Source organism: Haliaeetus albicilla, chromosome 2 (genome assembly GCF_947461875.1).
Source record: "Haliaeetus albicilla chromosome 2, bHalAlb1.1, whole genome shotgun sequence".
Classification (NCBI taxonomy): Eukaryota; Metazoa; Chordata; class Aves; order Accipitriformes; family Accipitridae; genus Haliaeetus; species Haliaeetus albicilla.
Window position 1 is genome coordinate 4670929 of NC_091484.1, and position 14121 is coordinate 4685049.

At 39.7% G+C, this 14121-nt stretch overlaps 1 long non-coding RNA gene across 1 annotated transcript; it reads left to right on the forward strand.

Annotated features, from left to right (window-relative positions):
* The first annotated feature begins 352 nt into the window (after positions 1-352).
* Positions 353-12460, forward strand: LOC138689302 (uncharacterized). Its single transcript, XR_011328193.1, has 3 exons — positions 353-745; positions 1882-1996; positions 12157-12460. It is a non-coding gene; the product is annotated as an uncharacterized lncRNA (long non-coding RNA).
* The last annotated feature ends 1661 nt before the right edge of the window (positions 12461-14121 follow it).

Sequence of the window (14121 nt, forward strand, 5' to 3'; positions counted from 1 at the left end):
GGGCGGGGCCAGGCGGGGCGGGGCGGGGCGAGAGAGCTCGCGCCCTTCCCGCGCTAGCACCGCCGCCGCGTTGAGGGGGTGAGGAGAGCGGGTGGCGGGCCCCGCCCGGCGGCGGGTTAACGGCAGGGCCGGGCCGCCTCACTGACAGAGGCGAGCCGTGTGTCACCGCCCGCTCACCCCTGTGGCAGAGATTTTGTCACATAACGCGGGGGGGGGGGGAGATCGCCTACCCCCCCCCTCCGCCCGCACTCCCCGCCGAGCCGGGCTCTGAGGGGAGCTTTTCCCGCCCCGAGGGCCGCCTCACCTCAGCCCGCTCCCCACCAGGCCCCCCTTGGGGTTCTGCAGCAGAGAGGCTGCTCCAAGGCTTCCCGCCGACGCCTGCTGCCTCAAGGCACAGCAGTGCTCTAAGGAGAACAGGAGTGGCTGCCTCCTTCCCTGAGCCCCTTTTCCTCCCTCCGGTGCCGTGGTGGTTGAAGAGCCTGGTTTTGGGCTGGAAGAGCCCTTGGTGCGTGGCGGGGGCTTGCCCTGTGAGGCATACACCGTGCCTTTGTTCAGCAGGCGAGACGGGACGTACCCGGTGCTCTGATGGCGGCAAGTCACATCGTGGCAGAGAGACCACAATACTAGGCCGCAGCTGGAGAATGAATCTTTCAGTGCAGTGTCTCCTGGGATTTCTCTGGCTCCCCAGCCATCTGCGGGTCAATGAGAGACAACCGGTAGCATCTGGCAGACATAGTCACAGGAGGTGAAGTCGCTAACCAACATGAGGGTGGATGGGGATCAGGCAAGGCAGTTACGTTTGGGGCAGCAGGTCAGAGTGCACAAATCTCACTAATTTGTGTGACGCAAATGAATAAGATTCAAAACCAGCAGCTGGAGACAATACAGCGGGAGCCGTTGTCTAAGGGTAAAGAGGTTTGCTGGAGCTGCATGAGCCCATGCCTTGGTTACATGTCTTCCATCAGTGATACAACAGCGACACAGTAGTATGCAGTCCACAGGTTTATCCTCATGTCACGACGACGTGCTTCCTTGTGCACCATGGCTCAGAGAGCTGTTTTCCAAATGCCTCAAGCTGTCCGCCCTGTGACCTTAAGTATTTTATGGTGCTACTCTTCATGCTGTTTATACAGCCTGGAGAGCAGATCTCCCAGTCTGAACAGGGAAGATGCTTTCCTTCTCTCTCTTAGGGACACACATGCGCAGTCCTTCACTTGTTCAATTTTCATCGTTCTAGCATGGAGAGAGCTGCTAAAAAAAAAAAATAAAGTCAGTGATTTCATATATATTAATTGGGCAAACTATTTTTGAATAAGAAAGTCAGCCCTTAAAGTCAATCTTAGATTTTTAGCTCAGCCTTAAGCATAACCTATGCAGAGCAAGAAAAGATTCCATTTTTACTGCAGTAAACACTGCCCTTTAGCAGGCAAATTACTGGTTAGAGACTTCCCTGATGAAAAAACTCATCTAGCTCCCCTGTATGAGGAGTGTCTAGTTTAAGCATGTGGAAAAATTCAAATGGAGAAAAATAGGGCAAGAAATAATAAAATGCTCAGTTTGGGGCAGTCACAAATAATTATTTTGAATGGGAAAAATGATGTCAGTATAGGCAATGCAACCAAAGGTAGAGAAGCAGTACTCCCTCTTTTGGTTTGTATTCTTCAGCTCCACAATATATTTAATTTGATGTTCCTTATTTCCACTCTTAAAATATTTTTTAGAAATGGTAAATGGGCCTCCAGGTTTTTCAGTTCAACTTGTTTTTTCTCTGTGCACACCAAAATGCCACTGATTCATAAGCACCTTTAGTTCCAGTATTTTGTTCTGTATTCAGCAAAAGTATTATGATTGTTTTATCCTCTCACTTCTTTTAAAAAACAGGAAAGAGAAAGGGACAATCACATGTACCAATACAGCAATGTGGATCCTGCAGGAAGACTAATTAAAGTGATGTGGAAAAAGAAGAATACACCAAAGTGGCATGAACTATACACTGGTAAGGAGAGATATGCAAAAACAGAGTTTTAGTTATAATCGTCATGGCCGTAAATCGACCTGCCCCTGGAAGATACTCTTTATTGTAATGAATTTCCTCAGTATCTTTTGTTTGACAGCAGTCAGAGATAACAAGTGATCAGCAAGAAGAAATATGACACCTGACATTTTAAATGCCCTGTTAGTGTTATTTATTCTGCTAAAAAATACAGTTCTTCATCCATTAAGTGTTGAAAGGGGGAACAAAAGAGCATCTTTCACTGTGTAAATTCATGACAAGTGTGCGATCCTGGGCATCCCTCATATGAAGAGGGAATATTTGGCTTCATATGAAGAAGCCAATTGCAGTTCATTGTGGTACTAGGAAAAAACCTAGCAGAGTTGCACCTTGTGACAGCAGCAGACGCAGCTTTCACAGAACAGCATTTTGGACCGCTGGCAACTGTGGTCTCTGGAGACTGGAGGTAGGGTACAGTCAGATAATGTAAGTATGTAGCTAGTTCATTTACAGGAAAACCTATGCTCCCAGAACTAAGGAGATTCCCATGGCAATTGGAATGCAACTAGTGGCATTTGGGATGGTCACCACCGATATATTTAATGACATTTCATAGCAGTTAAAAGAGAAACCTGTGACTTACAGCAACGATGAAAATTTGTGGGGTGTACGATGGTGAGAGAGCACTTACGTGGTGGCTCATGGCCATGTCCATGAACTGACATCTGGCAGAGCTAATGACAGATGGCAGCTGTTTGGAAAGACATCTGTAACAAGCTCCAACTGCTGTAAGAAGTGAGCCAGGCACTGGCTGCTGAAGCATCACCTCTTGCACCTGGGGACAGTGGGATATGTTTGCAGTTGGTGGCAAAGAGGAGGAGAGAAAAGAGACTAGCGTGGAAAACGGAGGAGGTGAAAGTGGAGCAGAGATTTGAATTTGGGTGTGGCAAACAAAGCAAATGCTACAAAGGAAGGGAGAAACATGTGAGCCCTAGAGGAAGAAAAGTTAGAAACACACCGGTAGTTTCAAAGAACAAAGTGGTAGCTGCAGGGGAGGAGGGTAAGATCACCAAGTACAGAACATGATTCTGTAGTGGTGCGGGGAACGGGTAGTAGAAAAGAGCCCAGGAACGAAGGAGGGACTAGAAAAAGATGGAGAAACTGAAAAGATCAGGAAAGATGAGAAGGAAAAAAAATGATCCATCTATGTAAGTGTTTTTATTCTAAATAAAGAAAAGCAGAGAAAAGCAGAGAAAGTAGAATAAAGAAAAAAACATGTAAAGTCAACCGAAGGAAACTAGAATAAAGGGAAGAGCGAGGGAAGGAGAATGGAATAAGGAAATTAAAAGAAAAAATAGAAACATGAATAAGTGGGAAAAAATTGAAAACTTGGTAACTTTTATTTAGAAAATGTGTGCTTCATATAATTGGTTTCTCCATTTCCCACAGTTTAAAAAAAAAGAGATACAATGATGTATGTAGGAAATAGTGCTTCATTACGTTAGTTTGTCTTGCATCTCAGGAAAAGGGGTACCTCTTCTGAAAAAAAATTCCATCAAAACAATAGGTGTTGTTTTCTTTTTTATTCAAGAAATAAATACAGAGATTGTAATACATGTAATGCTGTTCTGTCCTCTCTCCCCTTTCTCTCTTTCTCTTTTCCTCAATTTTGAGTCTGTGCCTCAGACATTTCAATTTTGACATCTTTCATTCCACCCCCACATATCAAATTTAAAGTCAGTTTAACTCCTGGATGTAAGTGAAATATTTTATAAAATGTCATAGTTTTAGGCTTGTGTGGGATTGGCTCTCCTAATTAGTACCTCAACTGTGTACTTGGTGGAACTGGCATAAATCTGCATTATCGCATTGCATTTCTCAGCAGTCCAAGTGCGTTGCACAGTCAAGACAAAACATATTTTACCAATAAGGATGTGATGGCAGAGAGCTTAAACTTCTCATCCAGACCCACAAAGTTTGTGAGTGCCAAAGCCAGACCACAATTTGGGCATTGCTGTTTATTTCAATGCTCTAACTCTATGAAATACAAATATAAGAGGAGGAAATTTTTGCATGAGTTTGGCTGAAAACAAACTTATTATTTCATACAGATACACAGTCTTTATACAGTAGAGATTAAAAAAGTAGCATTTTGAATTACCTACTAGATTTAAGGGGCTCTTAATCTATAATTTTTAAGCAGCTTTATTATAAATACACTCACATTAAAATAGTATATCTTTAGTTTCTTGTTCCATGTATGCTTTCAATACCACTTTTCATACTGCAGTCGGTTTACTCTTTTCCCTGCTACATCAATAATTTTCTATAGGAAAAGACAGTTCTCTGCTATAATGCAAAATGATGATTTCTTTTTGCATCCGTGAAAATCCAATGGTAAAATTACAAAAACATGCTAGAGAATTTTTCTGTTTGTGTAGCACTTCCATGTGGAAGATTCATATTACCATGTGGGCATTCAAATTACCAGTCTGACTTCTAAACTATTCAGTTTTTTAAGATAGGTTCAATTATCCACTTAAATTTATGGGATAACCCAACAGTGCCATTCTGACCTGCCCAGTCTTTGCTGTTTGTACCTCATAAATCTACAGGGGCCACCTATAAAAGTTGTGTTTGATTACCTGAACCTAAAGAGGTTAGAAGTCATTGGGACACTTCTGATGGAACAGAGTAAGGAGGGAACATACATTTACTTAATTTTTGTAACTGAAATATCTTGGATGTGCATAACATCTTTTATTAGAATGAACACAAACTGCTATTCCACACCTTTTTCACACTCACATCACTACGCTACAGTATCTACTTTACAAGCTGTGAAAATGAGACTAAAAAACCACACAGTACTAGACATAAGACCAAGAACACAACCCAAAATTCTGTCTGCTGTTGCAACTAATTTCATTGTTGAAGCACGGGGGGATGGAGCAGTTAGAGAAGCGCAAATACCTTTTATACTGAGGCTTTCTGAATCACAAATGGCAAGATGAAGTTATCCTGGCTAACTAGGTGGTGATTTATTCATGGATGTGGAAGCTGGAGGTAATTTTAAGATATTCTTTCATGAAGACAGGTAAATGGATAATGTATGTGATACAAAAAAGGTTGATGAAGCTGAAATTTGCAGTTTGGTCACAAAAATTGAAGGATGAAGTCTTACAAGCCAGTCCTAGATTCTAAAAGATGTGTTTAGACATTGATCTCCCATTCAAATGAGTCAGAGGATTCAGACCTAAGTTTAGAAATAATTAGGGCATAGAGATAGTTGTCTATCTAGGACAGTGGGGAGCACTGAACATAGCCTAAAATACAAAGTTCCATTAGTAAAAATCTCTGACTGTTTTGTTTGTTTGTTTGTTTGTTTGTTTGTTTTTTCTGCATAGGCTTCTTTTTCTTGGGTAATGTTGCGCTGAAGTGAACTGCAAGCCTCTGTGAATCCTTCTCACAGATGCACTGATGCAAGGGGATGGGATGAAAGTCAGATTTCATAAAGTTTTTTCAGGCATCAAATCATCAAAAAGGTAGAGTGAAGAGCATGCTGAAAGGCGAATAGGAGATAATAAATGGAGAAAGGAGGCAAAAACTTGGCTTTGAGGGATGAAATGCTGCAGAGGATTAGTCTGCAAATAAAGATTTTGTAGGGCTTTAATGCATAAGGTTTATGCATTAAATGGGAGAATAAGAATCTGTGTATTCAGCTTCATGCCCAACCTTCCAAGAGGCTCAAGAGCTGCAGTGATAACCAATGATCTAAATCCACTTCTAGGCTGAAAAGAGTCCAAGTTACAACTAGACTATCACAACTGACCTACTTGGTACACTTGACAGCAGTCTCAGTGGAGAGACTAAGGAGCAGATGGGAGTACAGCCTGATACATCACTCTGTGGACAGTCTTTTCAGAACAAAATCATATGTTTTGGAGAATACAAGTTGCATTCACTGCATACTTCAGACTCCTGGATGTTGCAGACTAGCAAATTTCATCATTCCCTGTACAGAAATCTATCTTTACTAATTGGGTTTGGCTAAAATTCCAGAAGGCTTGATAGCAGTGTTTCTTTAAGAGCTCCTCCTTCTCTCTCTGTACTTCTTTCTCTGTCTACAAATTATTGAACACATTCAGGCTATCAGTACTGAGCGCTATTTCATTGTCACTGAGGCTTGAATGGCGTTGAACCAAGACCCTGCTGCCCAGTTCTTGCTAGTGCAAATCAAATCATAGGACAACATACATAATTGGGCTGAGAATATAAAGGGAAGAGCTCCTTTATTAGATATTTTAGATCAGAGACCTCATTTGCATTAATTCTCTATAGTGGACTCTGTTCTTGAGCCAAAGAAATGAATCTCTCTCTCCCTACCTGCTTTACAAATGACTAGTAGATTCTGCTTCTTTCTGTTCAGCTAGGTAACATATCATTTTACCTAGACTCGGCAGTATGCTGTTCTTTCCCTGCATAACATCTGCTGAAGTTTTCATAGCTTGAATTGTTCTTGGGCTTGTTTTAAAAGGCATGTTTCAGAAATGTCTCTGAGGATGTCAATTTTTAGTCATTGTTTTATCCGCTAGGGTGTTCTTCTTCATTTATGTTTGTTATTTTACTTTTTAAAATAAGACTAAACAGGCTTTGGAGTTTAAAGTTTAAAGGTTTTAATTCAGGTTTAGGTTAAAGATACCAAGAATGGTAAGGTAATTCATAGCAATAGGATAGTAATTTATTTTTGTATGACAATAAACTGGCATTTAATCGCCTTCACATTTTAGAAGCTAAACTGTAAATTAATTTTCACATAAGACAGCAGTGTTTCTCTGGCTGGTCAGTTCTAATTTGCACTTCTCCTTACTGTTGTGGTATTTGTGTACACACTTTCCACATACACCTGAAAATTCTGACATTCACTGTTCAAAGCCTTCGTGTTATTTGTACTTCATGCCTCATTTCTCTATCACTTGATGTATGACAAGGGTTTTATTTGTTAGTGCACTTTTAAAGCACATTTTTGTTCTGTAAAGTAACCCTAATAACATTTGAGATTGGGCATTTCAATTTTCTCAATTTATATTAACACGCTTAACTTTTTCCAGAGAGCCTTACAGCTTCATCTTGGACTCTGCATTTTACTCAGCAGCATCCTCAGCATTTACTCTGCCCATGACATTACCTATGACAAACTTCTAAAGGCTATCTTGGCTATCTTACAGTTGTTAGTAAGACGTTTTGAAGGCAAAAGGTTTGTGCAATTATAATTCAGAACACAAACTGGTCTGAAAAATCTTAATTGTTGTTGGTGAAGCAGAAAGAACCCCAAGTAGCATTGAGGGTGAGGTTGTGAGTTAGAAAGAAACATATCTTCTTTTATTCTAAACTGAGAGAAATGTGATATTTGCATCTGCAAGAGAATGAACTGGAAGCCCACAGTGACATAGTACTGAATAACTTTTCAAATAACTATCTGAGCTGTAATAGGATAATAATGCACTCTGGTCTTTACAGGGCAAGAATTAGTGATTCAGTCTTTGTGTGATGCAGGTGGCTCACTGCTCCACCCAGGTATAAAAGAGGATGGTGTGGCTCCTGTAGGAGATGATCCTTCTGAATGAAAAAGTTTGAATTTAGAACACCTAAAAGCCATCAAACTGCAAGAGAAGGTTTAAGGCTTCTGTTTCCTGTGAACCTCTTTTCATGACAGGAAAGCTTTAGGAAGGGGGGAACTTAGCCCTGCACAGCCTTTTTTTTCTGAGTCAGTGGAAATGCTGGCAATAGTACAGGGGTAAGAGCTAGCATGTTGTATGATCATACCAACACATGTACTAGTATGCAAGTTTACATAGCTTTTAAAGTCACGAGGATGTTATGTTTGATGGGTTCTTGCTGGGGATGAGGGTGCAGCAGGGATGGCTTCAGGCTGCCAAGTCGTACAATTCTACTTAAATGGTTTCATGTCAAGGAATAGTAATGAATGAGTAAACTTACTGGCCCACTAAACTGTACAGAGGAGCAAAACTAGCTCCCTCTTTTGGTCTGCTGAAAATAATTAGGAGAAACAAGTTTCATAGTTTCATAAAAACAATTTGATTTTTTTACACAAGAACATACAAATTGTCTATTGGTTTCCTAACTAACCATCTTTCCTAAACAAGATGTTTTATTTGTTGCCTGCCATTTTGTCTGGTCATAATGGTTAGTTTACACAGATGGATGGGTTTACTGTCCTAGGTAGAAAACTAAGTAATAGTGATGGCAATGTTGTTATACTTCTGTGGTAATAGCAGAGTATTGCAAGTAACCCCATACAGACAAAATTGACAATAAGGAACAACTTAACATAAAAAACTTGGCCCTCCATCTGGGTGTGTCATTTCCTTTGGGTTGGAAGTTTTCCCCATCTTGTATTTGAGAGAGAAAATATTTGTCTGACTTGCTTGAAAACTTTTACTGGTTTCTTCTGTCAACTGTGGGAACACATCCCATATTTAATTGAGTTATTGGATTTGTTTGGAGTTTCAAAAATGAGCAAAAGCTCATTAAAGGAATAGGGGAAAGTCCTTGAACTCTGTCTCTTATAGTGAGAATATATTTTAGGTAGTGTAAGAAAATAACCTATAGTCTGGAATCATATCCCTAACTATTTTAGACTGCTGGAGAATTCAGAAAAAAACCTTATATAATAGCCTTTCGTGCTGTGTTTTCATTAAGTCTGAGGCAGCTCAATAAAGAAGCTACAGCATGATTTATTTTAATCAGTTATTACAGAGAAGTCATTAGAAAAAAAACTTGGCAAAATCTTGCTTACATACTTTTAGCATTCCAAATCCACAAAACGTTTAGATACAATCTCATTTCATTACAACCAAAACAAACCTCCTTTACTAGATTTCTTTCATTTTTTTCTTTAAATGATGATGTTTTCATACCTATTCTGTCTACACTGGCTTTCCAGTTCAGTGTCTTTTGTGTCTGTTTTCTTTGTAATGTCACTAAGATTAGTCAGGTTGCTGTGAGGAATCCTATCGTCCCATAAAGCTTGGTAAGAGCATTTGGCAGACTATGAACTAGAGATGGATTAAGGAAAATGATTTAGCCATTTTTGTCATCTGAAAATGACTTTCAGAAATGTTTGCACAGATGATTATTATTCTAGTTCAAATCTACAAGAATCTGGATTTTGACTTACGTATTGTACGTACGCTGAAAGTTTTACCAACTTTTCGGCCTGTTAATTTCATTTGACATTTCTTCTTGTTGAGCTAAAAAGTCTATATTCAGGCACACACACAATCCTCTTTTTAAATAGCTCCTCTATTTTAAAAGAGGGGTGCCCTGGGGCTATTGAATGATTTAGATAGGGGCATAGGGACAAAGAATGTGTCCGGCTCTGTTCCTATAACTTACGGTCTCTAGGCATTGTGATAAAACAAATGCCTATCAAATTCCATAGGACAAATGTTTTCATCTACAGCAACTGCTCTTTCATGACTGACGTGGCACTAACTGTACCTGTTCTTAGCACTGACCAAGAACAAACAAGATGAAGATTTATCTTCAGTTCTTTAATTTATTTTTATTTATGTATTTTTGAAGGTGAGTGAGTGGAGGGAAGCATATAAAGAAAGAGGATAACACTGATTGCCATAAGTGATCAATTGCTAAGTGCCCAGTAAAAAGTCTTTTTGATGAGGCAAAAAGGCAATGATCTAAGAATGCCGTATCATGGTGTTGGCTGGAAAAAAATCAAGCAGTCTTCAGTTCTTTAAGGAGTTCCAGTTTTAAGAGTGCATGCTGCTCTGCTCTTGATGCACAGAATGGAGAGTGTAATAGCATCACACCATCTAGGTTCCCATCACCTCTGGCTCTTCGCTTCAACTGATATACAGAAGAGTATTAGAGAGATGAGGAAGCAGTGCACAGCAGCTCATAGAGCATAATCAGAGACAAAAGAACAGTTAGTATATTGACATAGACAAGGAAATTTTCTGTGGCCTTTACATCTCAAGTTAAGTCATCCTAACTATACCTCTTAAGTGTATAGTTGCTGTATGTCATGTATGAAGCTGAACAGAGCTGTAAGCAGAACAGAAGCTACCTTTTGACCATAGCAAGCTACCAAGCTTGTGTCTGGAGGCAACAGACTGATTTGACCATTGTTTTTTAAATTGCTGGGAGGTGGAGAATTGGAATCTAAAAGAGGGGTAAAGGAAGAAGAGCACCAGTGATCTACACTGCTCAAAAAGTAAACAGTGAGGACTGGTGGAGAGAATGTTAGATATTGAATGATGCTGGAAAGCGCAGGGAAGAACTAGAACAGCTCTGAATCAAGAGGGCGCAGAAGAGTCCAGAACTGGAATATCTGTTGTATTAGTATATTGTTTAGGTTGTCTGAGGGTATACTGTTGATAAAACATCCCTGGCAGGGTAATACCTTGCTCACAAAGAATCCCAGAAGAATTGAAGCAGAAACTGCCAAAGTCACCTCTCACTAAAAAGAAATATTTCAAACATATTTTAACAAATCCTGACTGTAAAATGTGCAAATTGGATTTCCAGTAATGAGATCCATCAGTAGGCACATTTTCTCAACATATTCTGTCGGAGTATCACTTGAAAATAGTGATTCAATTTTTCAAAAGTTACTTTAATTTGCTCAGAGAGGAAAGCATTTTCATTTTGCCCAGTCAGTTCTAATAATTTGCTAAATTCAAAATACGTGAAATTATTGAAGCTAGTTGTAGTGACCAGAAGGACCACTAATCTTTTAATAATATTTTTTTTTCCCATGAATCATGTAGACTTGCACAAGAAATTTTTCAGAACAGATAAAACACAAATCTTTGTTGACATGCCTCCTTCTTGTCTCTTCCACAGACATAATTCTGGACATTTGCTAGTAACCTCCATTCAGAAGATATGCTTAAAAAAAATACCTGCTAGCTGCAGGGGTGTGTAGTTGGAAACTTCCATCTTCTTACACAAGTGCTCCTTTTTCTTAGTAAAGTTCCCTAGCTCTTCCCTGACAGATGAGTCTGGATATTGATACTTCCTATCTTGGCAGGCAGTAACAAGCATGATGAGTTAGATTAAGAGCAGTTGGGAAAGAAAAACAGTATTCCACAACTCTTTCATACTGTAAAGCCTTGAAAGCCTTTAAACAATAATCCTTTATCCCACAGTGTATCCTTTGGGCATCTTTTGGGCACAGGATGTTGAGTTGCATGGACTTTGGTATGCCTCAGTACAGCTGTACTTAAATAACTCCCATGTGAACTGCATGTTAACATGTATTAGTGACACAGTCTTCTAACTGTCTCAAAAACTAGAGAAGATTGCCAAGGCAGTTGTGTGCTCAGCTAACTTTTCTTTTTGAAAATCCAGCTCGTAAGTAGTCTAATAGGTATTTTCTACGTATTTCCCAATTAACAACTAGGTATTGTTAAATACCTTGTTTTCAAAAAGAAGATATCCCTTATGCTGTCGCATAATATATTTATTCAATCATATCTCACTATAATTAAATATATTTTATGAAAAGAAGAGTTTGTTTTTCTGCTCCACTTCTGGAGTTCCAGTAACTGTTATGCAGATATAAACACTTAAATAAGCAGGTGGTTTTCCCATACCTCTTCCATTACAGCATTATGCTACGTGTTCTGTCCGGAACACTGAATTGCATGCAGTCAAAGGGTTGGTGCTTTGTAGCTAGCAGAAACAGTCTAGTACATATCAGGATAGACACTGTCCTTAAGTGGAAATGGGAATGTAGGTAGGTATGATTATCGTAAAATAAAGAGGGACTGTACAGCTGCTTTCCAAATCTACTGTTCATCTCTTTATTTTACAATGCAAGGATTAAGACATTTTCCTGGAGCATACCATACTTAATTTTGAATATTAATCCCTTTCTATTAGGAGCATTAGACTTCTTCAGGGATTCACCTAAGGACAGCTGAAGTACATGGGATGATTTTAAGACCAAGACTTTAACAGTATTTTGAGATTTCAAGGAGAAGACAGTGAAGTGCATAAACTGCAAAGAGGCACTGAAGTTGTTTTATTTATCTCCACGTGCATATCTGTGGTAAGACTGCATTTGCCCCTAAATTCAAAGTAAAATACTTAGAACCGGAATATTTTTCCTACAGATTGTCAACATTTGTATCCAGGTGCACATGAAGTCTTGGTGGTTTTGCTGCACACGGTAGTGCAGACTGACACCTGTTTGGAGAAGAATCAGCACATAGACTTTCAAGGTTACCACCTGGGAGCTTCTGCATAGGACTGCATCATCTTCAACCAGGGCTCCATTCCTTTGTCTCCTCCTGGCACACTGTACTTAACTCTTGTACTCAAAAAAAATTGGAAATGGGGTACAAGGCAGAAAGGTGGGGTGGGATACCAGCTACAAGGACAGTGAAGCTTTCTTAATAAAACCAAAACTTGTGTGGATTTTGTCATCTTGTTTGACTGAACTTGTGGCATCAAGGTACTACTGGTAAAAACCCAACTTTCAGCATTTTAAATGATCAGTGGCTGGGTAAGGAGCGGAGAAATGCACAGGAGAAGAGAGCAAAAAATCACCAGTCAAAACTATCGCTATCCGTTTTTCATCTACTTATTGATGGGACTTTAATATTCTGACTGGTCAGTTAAGACTCATAGGAGCTGCGTACAGACAACCAAAAGCGACTCTCCTTCTCGCAAACCATCTGTAGGCTTCTCCGATACATCCCTTATCTCCACAATCCATGTTGCTCTGTCAGATGTTCTAGGCTAACTGCATTTTTAGAAAACAAAGAGAATTGCACTACCACTTGTATCTTGAGGCACAGTCTGTGCCATGATCTACATAGGCTAGTTCTAGGAGAAAAAAAAAAAGTATTTTAAATACTAATGTACTAAAAAGAGCAGGTTAAAGGGACTGACAGTCCTCCACTTTTCCTGTATAGCTCCTGCTTGCTTCTACTCTCTGACACTAGAGAATTCATATGTGCCTGTAGTGTTTGATATCTTTTGATGTAGTTGCCGATGGGTGAAATATGTAGCATTCACTGTATATTCAGTCTGACTATTTCGACACCAACACTGATAATTATCAGTAATCCATTACTAGAATTCTTATGCAAGTTGCTCTTTCATACAATTTAAAACAGAAGGTGAGCAGTACAGCACAGCAGAGCTGGAATCCCAGTCCTGAAAAATGCAGTCTGGAAAGTTACTTCCAATGTCAAACAAGAGGTAGAGAGTATGAAAAGATAAATTATTCAGTAATGAATCCTACACACTTATAATGCACAAGTTGTAATGAATCTCAGTTGCTTTGAGATTGTTGTTTACCTAATACAGTAGATATGCCATATGGTACAGTAAGGAGAGTGTTAGAACAAGGACATGAAGATTTCTAGGTTTTTATTTCTAGTTCTGTATGCAACTGTAAACTACATTCAAGCTGTCCTAGAATGCGAGCAGAAGAATATAGGCTGCTCTGACCCTTCATGCTGACTGCTGCTGCCACTTGATAATTTCATCGATCTCTCATATCACTCCTTCTTCCTCCATCACTCCTTGGGCATCACAGCCCAGCATTGGGCTGTATTCCTGGTTAGATGCCATGAAAGAAAGACTCACAGCCACTCTGAACCTTTGGGCTGTTTTAGCTTAAGTCTAGGTTTTTACCCTTAATAAATCATTTGAGCAGCTGATGTAGATGAACTCTTCCACTGTTTAGGGAACGTGACCAGACTTCTATTCTGGATAGTTCTTTGGTATGTTGCTTATAGAATTTCACCATAGCTAAAACTAGCGATGTGCTCGACTGTGGCAGCAGCAAACTGGTCGGGACTACCCTGCTTGAAGCAGTGTTCCTGCCTTGTAAGAAATGGGCAACATGACCTCCAATGATGTCTGTAAAATCGCAGCCACTTTGCAGCATTGTAATTTGGGCAAAACCTGATAAAATGGAAGTTAAAAGTCACAGAGAAGGACAGGGTGTTTTCTTTCTTTCCCTTGAGTTTTGAACGATGACCGAGAAAAGCTGCAGAGTACAAAATATTTGAAAAGACTAAAAGATTAATGTTAGACTTTTCAGAGGAGCAAGGCAGTCCCTTCTA